Source organism: Alexandromys fortis, unplaced genomic scaffold (assembly GCF_014885135.2).
Source record: "Alexandromys fortis isolate MF-2015 unplaced genomic scaffold, M_Fortis_MF-2015_v1.1 scaffold_188, whole genome shotgun sequence".
In the NCBI taxonomy this organism is placed as follows: Eukaryota; Metazoa; Chordata; class Mammalia; order Rodentia; family Cricetidae; genus Alexandromys; species Alexandromys fortis.
The window spans coordinates 549-19,686 of NW_026068159.1; the positions used below are offsets into that span (position 1 = coordinate 549).

The 19,138-nt window shown below is 38.8% G+C and overlaps 1 pseudogene; it reads left to right on the forward strand.

Annotated features, from left to right (window-relative positions):
* The first annotated feature begins 5,511 nt into the window (after window positions 1-5,511).
* LOC126491753 (40S ribosomal protein S25-like) lies at window positions 5,512-5,941 on the forward strand (annotated as a pseudogene).
* Window positions 5,942-19,138: the final 13,197 nt, after the last annotated feature.

Below are 19,138 nucleotides of genomic sequence, written 5' to 3' on the forward strand. Positions count from 1 at the left end.
TACAGATGTACATGAAAATAATTATCAAAGTGGTGAATTGAAATGGGAAAAAGCTAATGCCTCAGGGGAGAAGAAAATTTAGAAACCACAAGCCTAATTGTTTTTTTTTGCCTAATTGTTTTTATATCATATTTGTAGAAACATTTTTCTTACTATGTTGCTATAATGAAGAAATAAAAATAAATTTTATTATAAATAAACAGTCATATTTACAGTAAATAAATTCTAGGAAAGAATGTGAGATAAGTTGTCTCATCATGTGCTAATTTTTTCTCAAGTTCAGTGCCTTTTAAGAAAAAAATATCTTGTGAAAGTACTGAATCAAGTAGAATTAAGCTAGAAAAGCGAGTCATGTATATAAGAGAAGTAGTTACATCGAAATATCATTTATTATGAATGATGTAGATGATACAAAAACAATTTTCCACCTACCCATCTTAGGTTAATTGTCTGGGGCCCCTGTAAAACTAGATTAACAAAAGTAAATGAAGTCTATTTCAGCATGGAATTTTTGTAAACACATGGGAAATTCCCAGAGAATGAGTAATTCTCAAAGTTGTGGCTTAGAAGAAGGGAAGCTGGTGGATTAGAGGCATGAGCACTGCTGCGCAGTTTCATGAATCTGAAACAAAACATCAGAGGCATGGCTACAGGGTGATGTAGCTGATGAGGAAACTCAAGGAAACACAACTATAGGCAGTATACTTAAAAGCCAGCTGAAATCCAGAAATACTGAACTTCAGATTTGGAAAACAAATGAGCCTTCACACAAAGTACTAGATCAATGTGGTAAGGAATTTAAAAACATTCACCCTACGGATATCTTCAGTAGAACTGTAATAAAAAAAAAAGTGTCAGAAAGCCCTCACAGACACACACTGTGGCATTCTGCAAGAATACCCTTCATGATGGGAGGTTTGCAGATTGCACAGCAAACAGACGCTAGAGATGGGGCCACTGGCCTTTCTCGATTGCTCATTGGTGTCATGGTGAAAAGCCATTTTTAGGAAAGGACTTAAAGTAACAAATTTTGGAAGACAATAGTGAGCCTTCATACAAAGTATTAGACCAAAGTGGTAAGGAATAAAAAAATATCCACCCTGTGGGCACTTTCAGTAGAGCTGTAATAAAAAAGAAAATTGTCAGATTTGGAAAATAAATAGTGAGTCTTTTAAAGAGTGAAGAAAGAAGCCCATGGATTTCTTCATTTTTATTAGTTCTTTGAGAATGGCATTAGTTCTTCAAGATTGTTTTTTACAATAAGTTTTGATCATATTTACCATTCATCTCCTGCCACTTTCCAGATACACCTCCTTCCTTTCTCATCCAATTTTGTGTCTTCTCCGACACACATCTCAAGGTCAATGTGTACTCCTCAAACAGTCTTAGATATGTAGACGTACATAGGAGCATGCTTGACTGATCAGTGACTACAACTTTTTGAGAGAACTGACCCTCCCTTTCCTAGCAACGAACAACTGTCAATAACTCCTTGGCTAGAAGAAGAATTCCAGGCCCAACTTCCCTCTCCATGCTGAGATTTTTGTCTTCATTCTGTTTGACAGGTCTTGTGCATGCTGTGAAGTGGCTCTGCTGTGTCACAAAGACACTAGTTCCTTGTAGTCACCCCACCACCTCAAAGTCTTACAGTTTTTCCATCCTTTTCCTGTGCAGTGATTGCTACAACTTGGGAGTCAGGGGTGCATTATATAAATTACATGTAAGGCTGAGATTCTGAAGTGTTTTGTTCTCTATATCTTGGCCAGTTGTGAGTCTCTGCGATAATCACTGTGCAGTGCAAATAGAAGCTTCTCAGATGATGACTGAGATATACATCAACATATAGGTATAACACAAAATCATTAGAAATCAGTTTATGACTATATTCATTTGACAGCATAATAGTATTGGGTTTTCTCCTATGGCCCATGAGCTGTCCAGTATAGGTTCTTGACCTAATAATGGTGTCAGGTACAGATTTTATCTTGTAGTGCAGGACTTCTATCCAGTAATAAAGTAGATGGAATGAAAACTCCCATGATGCTTCTGGCACCAGTGGTTATGTCTTGCCAGGCCAGTCATTATTGTCATTATTGTAGCTTGCAATTTTAACAGTTAAGTATGGCTGATGATCACTTTTCTCCTCCAGTAGCATGCATAGCGCCCTTCAGCACTATGAAAGTTAGACCGCAGGGGTGAAGATTCCAGGTCAGTACCACCTTGATCTTTTCATGGTTAATGAATCAAGTTTGTGATGTGTTCAGTAATAGGGCCTTACGACCTCAGTCAAAATCTGGGGGTTAACCAGGAGCACTGCAATAACCTGCAATGGTTTGGAAGTAATTGCAATCTCACTGGCTATCAAATCCAAACAATGTAGCCCTTTTCTAGGACTAAGCACTTCGTTAGCTTCTGGTGTCAAGCAGAGGCATTGTTGTTTCATTATAGGTTAGCTCCACTTTAACTCTTTTAAATATATGTGTATAGATGTAGGTTATAAAGAATCTAACAGGTTTGTCCGTGTATTACTCTTTTGAAAAGTCTTCAGTGTTATTTTCCCTTCCAGTTTCCTTAATCTACTCTGTCTTCCCCTCCCCATAAGAATTTATCGAAACTCTACATTTTTCTCTGTTCCCCTCTCTGCCTCTCCCCTCCCATTCAACCCTCACGCAAGGTCCCCATGCTCCCTATGTCCCTAGTGCTTTCTATGTCCCCTCCCTCAAGAACCTTCTGGAACCCCTTAGAATTTTCTGACCTATGTTAAATATTCCAAATGAAGCAAATTTATCTAAAGATTGAAAGTAACATTTGTCTTTCTGTGCCTAGATAGCCTCGCTTAGAATTATTCAATTAATCAGAGAGTACAGGTACTTTGATCATGTTCACATCTGCTCCAACTCCTCCAGACTGGCCCTTTTTTCCAAACCACCCAACTTCTTGTATTCTTACAAAAATTTAAGCCTGTCAGGTACAGTTCAGAATGCCCATATACTTTTAGAAGTGTGGCCTTCCACTAGAGCAAAGTTGACTTACTTGGGGTCACAACCTTAAAGAAAATTGATTCTCTCTCTCTTTCCCAGAAGCTATAAATTACCAATCCCTCCTTAGGGAAGAATGGGACATCATGCTCACCTATCCTTTTCACGACAGGATTTGGTCAAGCACAGATCTTGAGTGTGCTGCCACAACTGCTGTGAGTTCACATGTGAATATGCTATGCTGTATCCAGAAAACACCACTTCCTTGTAGTCATCTGCTATCTCTAAATTCTACACTTCTTTCACAAAGATCCCTGAGCCTTAGCAGGGGAGGTGAGATATAGATATTCCATCTAAGGCTGATCCTGCATCAGTCTCGCATCGTTTGCATCTGGACCGGTTGTGAAGACTCTGGATTTTTACATCTCTGAACTCCAATGCCCTCCCCTTCTTTACTAGCTAAGCTAGTAGCCACACTAAGAATCAGCTTGAAGACACACACACACACACACACACACACACACTTACATACACACATATTCACACACACACACAGTTCACTGGACTCAGATTCAGAGACAAGGGTCTTCTTGAGTGGCAAATATGAGCCATGTTGCAGAGGAAATCTACAGGTGATTATAGGAGGGGATCTGTAGACTAAAATATTGGAAGAGGAGAATGGACAGCTGTGGGTGAATACAAATAAGAATGCTAGAATGGAAGACTGCACAGCCAAGACACACAGAGTCAACGGCCCTGTCTCCTAAGTCCTTTGCTTACAGCTGTATTCGAATAGAGTTTAGGAGAGTGGCTCATTATCTTGAGGTAGTAAACCTTATCATGCTACTTGTCCTTTCTGAGATTGCCCAAATGGAGTGAAGCACCAGAGCCACTAGGAGTTAGGCTTTGTTTGTATAAAGCATCACAAATTACTGGGTTATACTTCAAGCCATTAGAGTCTAACTTACATAAAGTAAGGATGTTCCTTTTTGCCTTTGTTTTCTCTACAGTAATAGGCCTTTACTTAATAGCAATTTGAGACCATTAGTAAAATTCTGAACCTACAGAGGTATGTGAATTAGAACCAGATAAGTATGTGAAATTTCAGAGCAGCTGAAAGAAAAAGGCCAAGGTTGATGATGACAAAACACATGCAAAAAGACAAAAAATCTCAAGGAATTCTTGAGTTTGGGCTGACCTTTTTGAAGAATACTTACTTGCATAACATGGCTCAGGGACATGATGACCCTATTCTGAAGCATTTGAAAGATAGGAAAGCCTTGAGATACTGAACTCAATGACAATTTCATAAAAGTGCTAACAAAAGGATAAGGTCATATCCAGATGATTCTTATGCCTTTTCTTTCGATGGACAGAAATTATTAGTTGCACAAAATGCAAAGTAGATTAGAAAAAAAAAGAAAAGAATGTCATCAAAAACCACTAAAAGCGTCAGAAACAAAGAGTTTGGGGAAGTTCATAGTCTAACTATAAGAATTCCCAATGACACTTCAATTTTTTGTTCCTTTTGAACTTTCTGAACTCTGGGTACTACTACTCAGGAAATCCTGGATGAAGACTGAAACACCGGACATATTTTGGATAGCCTATAATCTCAAGATCAGAATTATACTTTACAATGTTAGCTATTAAGGCTAATGACAAGATTTTTATAAAAATAGTAAAGAAACAAATTCATGTTATCATATTTTTCTTTTTTTGTTTTTCAGTTTTTATTTTTTGAGACAGGGTTTCTCTGTGGCTTTGGAGCCTGTACTGGAACTAGCTCTTGTAGACCAGGCTGACTTTGAACTCATGGAGATCCATCCACCCGCCTCTGCCACACGAGTGCTGGGTTTAAAGGCATGCGCCACCACCACCCGGCCCCCAGGTTATCATATTTTTAAAGAATTCAAAAGCTTCAACAAGCTTTCTGAAATGTTGGCTCTAGTAAGTCTCTTCAGAATACCTGCATGTAGAAGAATTCAAATAGATCCATATTTACCACACTATACAAAAATCATGTCCAAATGGATCAAAGACCATAACCTAAAACCAGATACACTGAACCTGATAGAAGACAAAATGGTAAATAGGCTTGAATTTGGGACAAGAGACAATGTTCTGAAAAGAACCCCAGTAGCACAGACACTAAGATGAAAAATTAATAAGTTAGACCTCATGAATCTAAAAAGGTTCTGTAAGGGAAAGGAAACCATAATTGAACACAAAGAGGCAGCCTACAGTATGGGAAAAGATTTTTTCCAACTCCACTTCTGAGAGAAGACTAATATCCAAAATATATATTTAAAAAAAAAAAAAAAACAAGATCTCCTGAGTGAATTGGGGGTATGGGGATCATAGGAGAGGGTAGAAGGCAAGAGGAGAAGGGAAGGGCGTGGAGAAAAATGTATAGCTCAATAAAAACACTATATATATAAAGAATTCAAGAAACTCTATATTTAAAAACAAAATAATCGGCTGAGGTTTCTGGGACTGTTGGCGAGCTGGGCTTCCTTTTTCCCCCCGACATCTTAGGGAGGCTGCAGTGGTCGTCGCCACTCTCCGAACTTCATCATGCCGCCCAAGGATGACAAGAAGAAGAAAGATACCGAAAAGTCAGCCAAAAAAGACAAAGACCCAGTAAATAAGTCCGTCCAGTGGCAAGGCCAAAAAGAAGAAGTGGTCCAAAGGCAAAGTTCGGGACAAGCTCAACAATCTAGTCCTGTTTCTTTGACAAGGCTACATACGACAAACTCTGTAAGGAAGTGCCCAACTATAAACTTATTACTCTAGCCGTGGTCTCTGAGAGACTGAAGATTCGCGGCTCCTTGGCCAGGGCAGCTCTTCAGGAGCTCCTTAGTAAAGGGCTTATCAAGCTGGTTTCAAAGCACAGAGCCCAAGTAGTTTACACCAGAAACACAAAGGGTGGAGATGCCCCAGCTGCTGGTGAAGATGCATGAGCAGGTTCAATCAGCTGTACACTTTATTAAATCAAAAAATCTTTTTTTTAAAAAATGAAGTACAGATCTAAACAGAGAATTCTCAATAGAGGAGTCTCAAATGGCTGAGAAACACTTAAAGAAATGTTGAATATCCTGAGCCATCTGGGAAATGCAAACCAAAACTAATTTGATATTCTATCTTTTACCTGACAGAATGGCTAAGAATAATAACACAAGTGACAGCTCATTCTGGTGAAGATGTGGAGCAAGGGGATACTCCGTAGGAGTACAAAATTGTAAAGTCACTATGAAATCAATATTGGGTCCCTTAGACAACTGGGGCTTGATCAACTTTATTCATGAGAGTCAGAAACTAGAAACAACCTATATGCCCCTCAATAGAAGAATGAATAGAGAAAATGTGGTACATTTACACATGGAGTATAATTCAGTTAGTATTTTTAAAAAATGACATATGGGTTGGAGAGATAAATCAGTGGTTAAGAGCACTGGCTGTTTTTCAGAGTGATGTAGGTGGGTCTTCTTTTTATGTGTTGCTTTCATTGGTTAATTAATAAAGAAAACTGCTTGGCCTGATAGGTCAGAACATAGGTAGGCAGGGAAGACAGAACAGAATGCTGGGAGGAAGAAGGCAGTGAGGCAGAAACCATAGCTCTCCTCTCCGAGATGGATGCAGGTTAGAATCTTCCCGATAAGCCACCACCTCATGGGGCTACAAACATTAATAGAAATGGGTTGATCAAGATATGAGAGTTAGGCAAGAAGAGACTAGAAATAATGGGCAAGGCAGTAATGTAATTAATACAGATCTCCGTGTACTTATTTTGGGTGTAAAGCTAGCCGAAGCGAAAAGCAGGCCTGTTCACCTTATCACTACATCAGAGGTACTGAGTTCAATTCCCAGCAACCACATGGTGGCTCACAACCATCTGTAATGAGATTTGGTACACTTTTCTGGTCCACAGACATACAGACAGACAGAACATTGTATACATAATAAGTAAACAAATCTTTTTTTTAAATGACAGTGAAATTTGCAGGCAAATAGATAGAACTAGAAAAAAATCATACTGAGTCATGTAACCCAGACTCAGAAAGGTAATATAACAGAGAAAAAGAAAGATAAATATGGTACATATTCAATTATAGATGGATATTAGTCATTAAGTAAATGATAACCAAGTTACAATCCATGGACCCAGAGAGGTTAGGTAAACAAGAAGGTCTAGGGGGGACTCAAAGATAACCCTGGGAAGGGGAAATAAAATAAATTTTGTGTGTGGACTGGGAACAGTTGGGGACAGATATGGGAGAATCAGGAGTAAGGCAATGAGGATGAGGAAGAGGGTACAGGTGGAAATAGCTAGAAATGTGGCTTTGGGGGTGGTGTGGAAACTTAGAATGTATGAAGGTGATCTTAATGAGGACTCCTAGTAATGGGAGATACAGAGTCTCACATGTCCTTCTCTCGTGGCCAGGTGAGACTTCCAGAAGTGGGACTGGGTTGTATTCAATTAAGTTGTTGGCCAAGGAGGTCCCATGGAAATCCTCAAACCCAGGTTGTTGCTAACACAATGGGTTGCTCTCTTGAAACTGACACTGGGGCCCTATTGCTGAGGACAACACCCATACAATCCATAAAATTATTCACAATTGGCAGGTGGTGGTGCTGCACACTTTTAATCCCAACACTTGGGAGGCAGAAACAGGCAGGTCTCTATGAGTTCAAAGCCAGCCTAATCTACAGAGTTCTAAGACAGGCAAAACTGTTTTATAAAGAAAATTTGTCTTAGAAAAAAAAAGACTCCCAATGAAATTCTGTTATATTGATAGATCAGTGTTTTATCTTCCAGCAGCATATGGGAACAGATGCAGTGACCCACACCCAGACATTACTCAGAGAGAGACAGAGTCTAAATGGGAGGTCCATCAAATCCCTCCTCTTAAGAGCTCAGGGGATCCCATGGAGATTGCAAGAGCGAAAGAGGATGGAGGACAACAAGAGAACAATATAAATCAACTAAGCAAACACGTATAAGCAAAAAGAGACTGAAGCAGCAATCACAGGGCCTACATGGGTCTGCACCTGGTCCTCTGCATATATACTATAGCTATTAGCTTAGTATTTTTATGGGTTTCCTAACTGTGAGAACAAGTGGGTCCCTGACACTTGTGCCTGCTCTTGGGACTCTTTTCCTCCTGTTGGACTACCATATCCAACATGATAGTTTTTGTTTCATCTTACTATGTTTTATTTTGCTATGTTTGGTTGTTATCTCAGAACCCTGTCCTTTTTTAATGAGAGGCAGAAAGAGAGTGGATCTAAAGGAGAGGAGAGGTAAGGAGGAGGAACTGGGAGAAGTCTAGAGAAGGAAAACTATAATCAGAATGTACTGTATGAGAAAAGAATCTATTTTCAATAAAAGGAAAAAATAATTTTTCAAAAATGTTGTCTGCCAGCTTGAAGTTGTGGTGGTTATTTTTCATGTCAGAGACTTTTCAATTAAGTTGTTTTATCAACAAACTATATAATCATAAAAATCTGATGTCCCATGAAATGATTTCTAGTAAATTATCCCTACATTATGATCTAGTATTTCCTTCCATATGCTTACTTCCCGGCTATATTTTTAACATTAGTATAAGAAGGAAGAGGCGGAAGCATAGTCTCTATCATTTCCCTCATCTCCTCCTTCCTCTTCATATACTAAATTTTAAAATGCATCCATGAAAATCAACAACCATTAAACATACACAAAAAGAAAATCCACAAGGTGGTATCACCTATCATGTAACAGCCATTAGAATGGATATTATCCAACCACACTTCTACTGCATACCTTGTCCTGTTCCCCATCGCCTCTCCCCAGCCTACCCCTTATCTATTCCTCCCAGTGGATAAGGGATCTCATGGGGAGTCGACAACATCTGGCACATTAAGTTAAGGCAGGACTAAGCACTTCTCACTGCATTAAGGCCGAGCATGGCATCCCAACATAGGGAATGAGCTCCAACAAGGCAGCTCATGTACCATGGATAGATCTTGATCCTACTTCCAGGGCCCTCTGCTAGTCTAAGCTCTACCACTGTTGCCCACATATGGTCAGTTGGGTCCCATGGAGACTCCATAGCTGTCACTCTAGAGTTGATGAGTTTCCATCAACTGTCTCTGTAGATTTATCCATCATGATCTTGACCTCCCTTGCTCATATATTCTTTCCTCCCTCTCCTCAACTAGATTCCCAGAGCTCATACTGGTGCTTGGTTGCGGATCTCTGCATCTGGTTCCATTACATACTGGATAAAAGTTTTATGATGACAGTTGGGGTATTTACCAATCTGATTACAGGAGAGGTCAATTCAGGTACCCTCTCCACTATTGCTAGGAGTCTTAGCTGGGGTCATCCTTGCAGATTCTTGGAAATTTCCCTAGTCCCATGTTTCAATGTAAAATGAAATTAAATAGAATAAATAAAAAAGCAAAACAAAACAAAAATAATGGCTATTATCACAACTAAAACAGGTAATGAGTGTTGGTACACATGTGGAGAAATGAAACTCCAGTGTACTTTTAGTAGGAATACATACTAATTCAAGCATTCTGCAAAATAATACAAGAATTTATCAAAATATAAAACAACTACCATGACATAACAACCACTTTTATGAGTACAAAATGAAATTTCTTCACTCTATGTTCATTGAAACATACTCATGTAACGACATATGCAATACAAGGGAATATTATGCTGAGGAAAATAAGCCAGACACAGAAAGAGAAATACCATGCATCTTGTAGTCATATCAGAGTGCCACAATAGCCCAGCATGGAATATAATAAAAGTTTATTTATTTGTGAATAAACTCACAGTAAGGGTAGCAATCCACAGAAAAGACAGCATCTTTAACAAATGGTGATGAGCAAAGTGGATGGGTGCATGTAGAAAGGAGCAAATAGGTCCATATCTATCACCCTGCCACAAAATTCAACTCCAAATGGATTGAAGACCTCAGCACAAGGTTGGATACCCTGAACCTGATTGCAGAGAAAGTGGGAAGTAGTATTGAACTCATTGGCACAAAAGACATTCTGGACAGAACACTATTAGTGCAGGAACTAAGATCAACATTTTAATAAAACAGAACCTCTTGAAACCAAAAAACTTCTACATGACAAAGGACACAATCATTAGAACAAGTGGCAGTTTACAGCATGGGAAACTATTCCAACTACACATCCAACAGAGGAGTAATATCTAGAATACATAAAAGTAACTTAAAATGAACACCAAGCAAACAAATAATCCAGTGTGAAATCAGAGTATAGCAAAACAGCAAAATGAAACAGAAATGGCTGAGAAATACTTAAATCAATGTTCAACATCCTTAGTCAGCTCGGAAATGTAAATTAAAACTACACTGAGATTTCAAATTATCCCATTCAGAATGGCCATGACTATGGCAACTCTTATACATGAAACATTTAATTGAGGTAGCTCACTTACAGTTTCAGAGGTTCAGTCCATTAGCATCATTATGGGGAGTATAGCAGCATGCGGGATGATTTGGTGCTGGAGATGAGAGTCCTACATCTTGCAGGCAATAGGAATTCAACTGAGTGTCACACTAAGTGAAACTTAAGCAAAAGAGACCTCAAAGCCCATGCCTGTGGTAACTGACACACTTCTTCCAATAAGGCCATATCTACTCCAACAAAGCCACACCTCCTAATAGTGCCACTCCCTATGAGATTATGGGGGTCAATAACATCCAAACCACCACAGCATTGCCTTACTTAGGATTTCTATTGCCATGAAGAGACACTATTATACACGACAGCTCTTATACAGGAAAACATTTGATTTGGGATGGCTTATAGTTAATTAGTCCACTATCATCATGGAAGAAATCATGGCAGCATTCAGGCAGACATGGTGCTGGAGAAGAAGCTGAAATTTCTACATCTTGAGCCAAGGCAGCACGAAGAAATTGACAGTGGGCCTGGATTAAGCATTTTAAACATCACCGTCTTCCCCCTCAGTAGCATACTTTCTCCAAGAAGAACACACCTACTCCAACAAAACCACACCTCCTAATAGTGCCACTTCCTATGAGCTTCTGGGGACCATTTTCATTTAAACTGCCATATTCAACTCACTGCCCCCTATAGCGGGTACTCATAACATAATCCAAAACTGCATTCAATCTGACTTTAAAAATCCTCCTAGTCTTTGAGTCTCAAAAACGTTTACAAGTCTAAATAAAGTTCAAAGGCTCATCTGAGATTCACGTAATCTCTTAACTGTAACCCCCTATAAAATTGAAATGAAAAGGAGATCACATATTTCCTACACATAACGGCACAGAATATACTTTACCATTCCAAAAGAAAGGGAAAGGATCATAACAAGAAAATACTGAGCCAAAGCATGACTGAAACCAGCTGGGCAAACTCCAAACACTACATCTCTATGGCTGATAAAAGTGCTCTTCAGATCTCCAACTCCTTTCAGCTTTGTTGACTACAACACACTTCTCTTTCTTGGGCTGCTCCTACCTCCTGTTAGCAGCTCTCCTTGGCAGGTATCCCACAATTCTGTCATCTTCAACATCTTAGCGTCTCCAAGGCAATCCAGGCTTCACCTTCACAGCTCCATGCAATGACCTCTCTAAGTCTCCATTAAGGGACTCCCCTGACACGTGCCCGACCTTAGCAGCTTTCCTTAGTCACTAAGGGAGATTTCCCATAAGCTCTTTTGGAATCCTTCACTCTAAAGCCAGAACCATGTGGTCAAAGCCGCCAAGTTCCGCCGTTTGCTGGGGCTGAAACATGGTCCTTTGTTCATATGCATTTACATCAGCTTCTGGTTTTGATTGTTTCCTCACTGCCTAGGCGTGGCTGTTCCTTGGCTCTTAAAAGAAAAGCCTGATGGTTACTGGAATAAGCAGTGCTAACCTTAGAGCCAAGAAAATTAGTCCTCTTCCCCCACCACACACATCTATAAACTGCAAATATCTCCTTAGCAATGGGGGGGGGGCTGTGAGCCCCTCCCTCATCTGTGTTGGAATTTTGATTAGCTGTTTCATGAGCAGATCTAGTGCAGGTAATCACAGCTGCTGTGGTTTCATGAGTGCAGACAACTACTTTATGTCCAGATGACAGCATCTCCCAGCACGCCTCCCCATCCTCCTTGTCCACTTCCTCCTTCATGCTGTTCACTGAACCTTAGTGCAGTGAGAACTGATAGCTTGATGTAGATGTCCCGCATGTGGCTGATTACACACAATCTCAGCACTTTGCCAGTTGGATTTCTCTGCATTAACCACTGCCCGCTGCTGAAAGAAGCTTCTATGAGCAAAGTTGGGAGCAATTAATACAAAACTCTCCAGTTTAGCTTCGGACAGATTTTTTTTTTGGACAAGGGCAGAACACAGCAAAATTCTTCATAAAAATGTCAAAAGATCAGTCTCTAGAACCCATACTAAAAGTCTTCTCCTCTGAAACCTCTTATGCCTGGCCCCACAGCTCTAATCACCCTCAGCACCACTGTCTTCCATGTTCTTACTAGTTTGACCCATTAAACCCCCTTAAAGTATTCAACTGCTATTCTAATCCAAAGTTGAAGAGTAATTGGTCAACTTGTAACAAAACCCATTTATTTCTTTTTGCAGGGGAGGCTATTAGCTTCATTTTGACTTGTTTGTTTTGTTTTGAATTTTTCTTTTGGATATTGTTTGGGTTTGTTTGTTGGGGGAAGGAGGAAGGAAGAGATCATGAAGTTCGGTGGTAAAGATGTGGAGAAGTTTTAGGAGGAGTTGTGGGAGGAAGGAAATACAATAAAAATAATATTGTATCATATAATTTTAAATAATTTTTAAATCACCCCAAATGGGTACAGGATTATAATAAAAATTTCCTCATAGAAGATAAACAAATATCCAAAAAATGAAAAGAAATGGTATTAAATATCACTAACTAGTAAGAAATTTAAATAAAACTACACTGAAATGTCATTTCATAATCATCATGAGGCTTTATTATGTGCTATTATGACTATCATGAAATAACTAAGGCAAAGTAAATTTTAGGGAAGTACATTTATTTAACTGATAATCACATGGATTTTCAGGGGAATGGCCATCAGCTTTTTAGTTCTGGAAATGATCTCTTGACAGAATGTATGTTTGGATGGGGATTACATCACAAAATACAAGCCAGAAAGTGATACAGAGCTCCAGAGTTCTTTTCCACAGTTTGTTTTTACAAATTATCAGAAGTCCAGTTACTCCAATTAGGGCTACTTTACTTTCTAGTGAAAAAGGCCCCTTTCAGTGATCTTCCAGTCTTTCTCTGGGCACCAAGTTTGCCGTCTCACTGCCTCTTTAGACAGCCACACTACAGATGAATTTTCTAATACAAGGACACCTGGGGACACAGTTGTACCCTAAATCACACCCAAATCATAACATTCTGGCAGAAGAACAATGGCAGGGACACCGCAGAGTCTATATTTTATAAGACCATACTGCAGGAAGAAATCTCCATGCATACACTGTGAGGAGCTTCTTCTGAGTTAATCTTAGTCTTGATGCTCAGGAGGAATCTTTTCCCAGTGACATAAAGAGGATGAGTGCAGACAGAACACATACATCTTAGAGATAAGACTGGTCATCGAACCAGAGAGGCAGGACTGCACTTTGAAATGACTGCCTCCCTATACTTCTCCTCCCTATATAATCTGCTGTTTAAGGATGAGAAGGAAAATGGATCTGTCTCCTCAGATTGCTTGCTTTCTGAATAAAGCACAGCTTAAAGATTCAATTCCTGTTGTTATTATTATTGTGGTGGTTGTTTTGTATTTGTGAAGGGCAGGACAACAGGCCTATTATAATTTGATACTTGGCCCTCCCAGGTTCATCTCCATTACATAATGAAAGGCATATTAATTCTTCCAGTAGTCAGTATTTAACTCTAATGTTACATCACAAGCCTGCCTCTTTAAGAGGCTGGTGAATCTAGGAGACAGGATCTAACATCCTAGAGAAATCAGGCCACAACCCCTACAGTTCTCTCTTTTGAATAGAGTTTAAAAGGGATGTTGTGCTGCTTCCTCTGAAGGAAATATAAGCTTATGATCCTACACAATACTTGACACTTGAAATATAGGATATGCCAACATAATCATATGGAAAATCCCATTAACCTCCTAACTAATAAAAGCCAGAGTATTTCCTTTATTCAGGGGACTTCTTTGAAGGTTCTCTTTCTTTCGCCTTCAAGCTCCCTGTTAAGTTGTCGATGACAGCTATATCTCTTACTCTTTTATTTTAATATCTCTTTTTAAATTTTTATTTACTTTTTGGTAATTTTATATGTGAGTACTAACTTCACATCATTTCCCTCCTTGCTCTCCTCCCTCCTATTCTTCCCATATTTCCTACTTCCTCTCCCTCTCAAATTCATAGCCTCTTTTCTTTAGTTATTATATATAAGTATGTTACAATAAATACATAAATACAGCTTGCTGAATCCATTTTGTGTTGCTTGTATTATGTCACTAGGGTTGGCCACTTGGTTGATGTGGGAGTGTCATCTATCTATCCGTTGCTTTCATTGGTTAATTAATTAAAAAAAAAACTGCTTGGCCTGATAGGGCAGAATTTAGATAGGTGGAGTAGATCGAAAAGAATTCTGGGAGAAAGAAAGCTGAGTAAAGCAGACGCTATAACTCTCCTCTCCAAGATGGACGCAGGTTAAGATCCTTTCTGGTAAGCCACCACCGCGTGATGTTATACAGATTATTAGAAATGGGTTAATCAAGATGTGAGAGTTAGCCAATAAGAGACTAGAACTAATGGGCCATGCAGTGTTTAAAAGGATACAGTTTCCGTGTAATTATTTCTGGTAAAGCCAGCCGGGAGCCAGGCGGCAGGAAGCGGCCCGCTGCTCCTTCAACACTTGGTATGAGATAATCAATTAGGGGAGGGAGATCATCCCTGAAGAAGATGTATTCTCTTTCTCTCAGCAGTCACTGAATGCCTAAAGCTCTTCATATAGGGTGGTACACAGAGAGATTTCTCCCATCTACATTGCGAAGCTGTATTGTCATTGATAAGGTCTTACTTAGGCAACCATATTGTAGAGAATACAATAAAACCATATTGTATTCCTGGGTATAGCTTCCCGGATATAGTATATAAAAGGCATGATCTACTGGCTCTTACAATCTTTCTGCCCCACTTCCTCAATGTTCCCTGAGCCTTAGGTGTAGATGTTGTGGTATAGATTTGAAAACTGGGTCTAGGTCTATTGTTCACTGCATTTTGACCATTTGTGGCTTTTTATAACGGTTTTCAACTGCTTCTTAAAGAAACTTCTTTGATGAAGAGTGAGAAAATTTCTTTCCTGGTTTTAAGGGACTGTCGCTTTCCCTTTAAACACCTGCCATGCTGTCTCCGGTACAATAAACCATCCCTATTTATGCTGTCTCATTTTAATACCTCATCATATCAGTCATGGCCATAAATCTCTCTCTATTAATAAAGATATGTTATGGATGGGTAATTTCATGATGGTTGCTTCCTTTATATTTACCATTCTTTTTAGTGTACAATATCAAAAACAAATTATATACTTCTAAGATAATAATGAAGAAAATATATTGGCTAAGTTTTAGCATCTCCCCCAAAAAGAAATAAGCAGTTAAAAAAGAATAAAAATAACTGAGTATAGAAGTGTGATGTGGGATTCACCTCTGTATGCTATGAATATGTTTTATTACCTTTGGTTAATAAAGAAACTGCTTTGGCCAACAGCCAGACAGAACATAACTAGGTAGGAAATACAAGTAAAGATAAAGAAGAAAAAAAAGTGGAGTCTGAGAGACTCTACCAGCCACAGGAGAAACAAAATGTGAGGTGATAAGCCATGAGTCTCATAGTAAAATATAGAAGAATGGTAATGGGTTAATTTAGTTTGAAAGAACTAGGTTAAATAAGCCTGAGCTAATAGGCCAAGTAATATATAATTTATATTAAGCCTCTGAGTAGTTATTTTAAAAGCAGCTGCAGAACCAGCCAGGATGAAAAACCTCCAGTTACACTTCTCTAATACTTTCCTTTTTTGAGTCTTAACCCAAATTCCCAAATGTTTTCTTTCTAATATTCTGGACATTTTTTTCTAGCTAGCTCAACTAAACTTCAATGTTTGCATTATCAATCAAATGGCTCCTTTCTGATGATGTGATTTCTCCTTCTCCTACATGCTCCTGATGTCTGCCATGAGGTTGCTACTAGACGTAGGCTAAACCCATGCTCACAGACAGGTCCTCAAATTTCCAGTACTGTGAAATAATAAGCTTCTCCCCTTTAGAGTACCTCTTATATTTTGTTGGGAAAAAATAAAGTAGAAGCTTTTCTAGAAAAAATAGAAAATAGTATTAATGTTGATGTGGAAAAAATTAGAAGCACTGTATGTTTCTAGGAAATATGTAGAATGGGCCAACTACTACTGCTAATAATAATAATAGTAATAATACTCTGAGCACTTGGCAGGAAGAAACAGGGAAGTTAGCTCAAGATCATCCCTGGGAATATAGTAAGTCTAATGTCAGTCTTGCTACATAAGAAACTGTCTGTTAAAAATGTAGAATACCCGAAAGAATTACCAGGGGTTTCAAATAAGTCTTCTTTTACCTATGCACACCAATAGTAAAGGACAAAATAAAATCTGATTGATTATTAATATTCAAAACAGCATTATTCAAAATAGCAAAGCTGAATTAATTAGTCATGCTTTTATTATTTGAATGAAGGTTTGGGCACTAATATATTGCTATCCACAGAGAATAATTCTTTTTATTGGGCTAGTCAATACATAGTTTGAACGGGACATATGTATTTCAAAAACAAACAACCTTTCATGAATAAATCCCACAAATTAAGTCCACAAAACCAAGCAACATGTTCTCTGACATAAATCACCACATGATCAGATGCACTATTAAGAGATTCCATCATTATATTTGCAAGCATGCCCGAATTTACCCAAATAGCTAGCCAATCGATAACTATATACTCTACACTCCCTTTCTCCTAAAAACAATTTTTGGTTAGACATTCCTTCTTTCGTCCTTCTACCTTTGACAACAATCTTCTGATTCAAATCTGTCCTTTAGAGAATAATTGTCTACCTTTCTCAGGAAACATAAAAAGTTAAAAAAAGAACATGCCAGCGGTATTAGCCTCTGTGATAGTCTTCATTGTCAACTTGACTGACATTACAATTACTAAGAATTTGGTGAGGCTTACCTCTGCTTGTATCTTTGAGGTCGCTTACACAAAAGACCAATTAAGATGAAAAGATACACACTGAATGTGGGAGGCACCATCATCTTACTGGCTGGAGGTTCTAGAAAGTAAAAAATAGGAAAAGATCAAAATTAGCAGATGGCATGTACACCCCATTTCTCTGTATCTCCAACCCTGATTTGAACTACTCTTCTGTAATTCTCTACCTGCCATAACAGGCTGAACGTTCTGAAGGCACAAGCCAAAATAAATCCTTTTATTCTATATTGTTTCTGTTGAATATTTTAGTCACAAGGATGAATAGTAATTAATTCCACTTCTCAGTGTCATTGCTATCATATTTGTATAAATTAAAATCTAACCGGTACATTCACTGAGATTAGAAATAATTTTATTGTTCATAAATGAGTATATAATTATACAAATGGTGTATTCATCCAATAAAATATTTCTCTGCAAGAACATAATACTTCTAACTTGGGGGTGGAGTCAGATGCCTTTCATCCCATCACACTCAGAAAAAAAGAGGCAAATGGATCTCTATGAGTTTGAGGCCAACCTTGTTTACAGAGAGAATTCCAGGACCAGCCAGAGCTACACTGAGAAACCCATCTCAAAAACAACAAAACAAAACTAACTAATTAATTTAAAAATAAATAAATAAATAATGGCATGCTAAAGGAAGTAATTCAGGCCCTTCCTGCACCTGGAAAAGGTGAATGTCTGGGTTCCCAGCTAGATGGCCCTGCTCTCTAGGCCCTAGCCCCTATTGGCACATCCTGTGCTCCACCCCCCACTCAGCAAAGCCCTGGAGACCTGGCAACATCCTCCTCACACACCAAACCATTCTCCACAGCACCTATGCCATGATCCCACCTATCCTTGGAGGAGGAGAGTGTCTGGGTTCCCAGCTCAACAAGCCCTGCTCTCTAGGCCCAAATGTCCCCCTCCTGGGGGCACATCCCTTTCCCCAACCCCACAAATCCCTTTAAAAAAGCCAGCAAAATAAAACAATCAAACATGTGAAAGAAACTGTTCAAAATTTGAAAACTAAATAAGAGGCAACAATGAAAGCACAAATGGAGGAAATATTGGAATTGAAAAATATGGGTAAACGACCAGGAGCTACAGAAGCAATTATTACCAACAGAATACATGTGATGGAAGATAGAATCTTGATTCAATCAAACCCCAAACACTAGAGACTTCAACACCCACTCTCACCACTGGACAGGTCTGCCAGACAGAAAGTTGACAGAGAAATAATAGAACTAACAGATGTTATAACTCAATTTGACTTAACAAACATCTACAGAACATTCCACCCAAACACAAAATAATATACCTTCTTCTCAGATCCTCAGGGAACCTTCTCTAAAGTCAACCACATACTCCCTAAAAAAGCAAATCCCAACAGATATAAAAAATTGAAATCACCCCCTATATCATATCAGATCATCAAGGCTTAAATTTAGAATTCAACAACAACTAATCGCAGAAAGCTCACAGACTTCTGTATATTGAAAAATGCTTAATCTGGACTGAGATCCCGAAGTCCAGTTGAAGAGCAGAAGGAGGGAGAAGATGAGCAAGGAAGTCAGGACCGCAAGGGGTTGGTCCACCCACTGAGGCTGTGCCTCTGATCTAATGGGAGCCCACCAAAGCCAGCTGAACTGGGACTGAACAAGCATGGGATCAAACTGGACCCTCTGAATGTGGCTGACAATTGGGGCAGACTACATTAAGGCAATCTGTACAGAAGCTGGCCTGATGGCCCTGCGGGAACGCAGAATGAAAGTTACAAATGAAGACTTCAAAAAATCTAAAAAGAACGTTCTTTATAAAAAAAAAAAAAAAAAAAAAAAAAAAAAAAAAAAAAAAAAA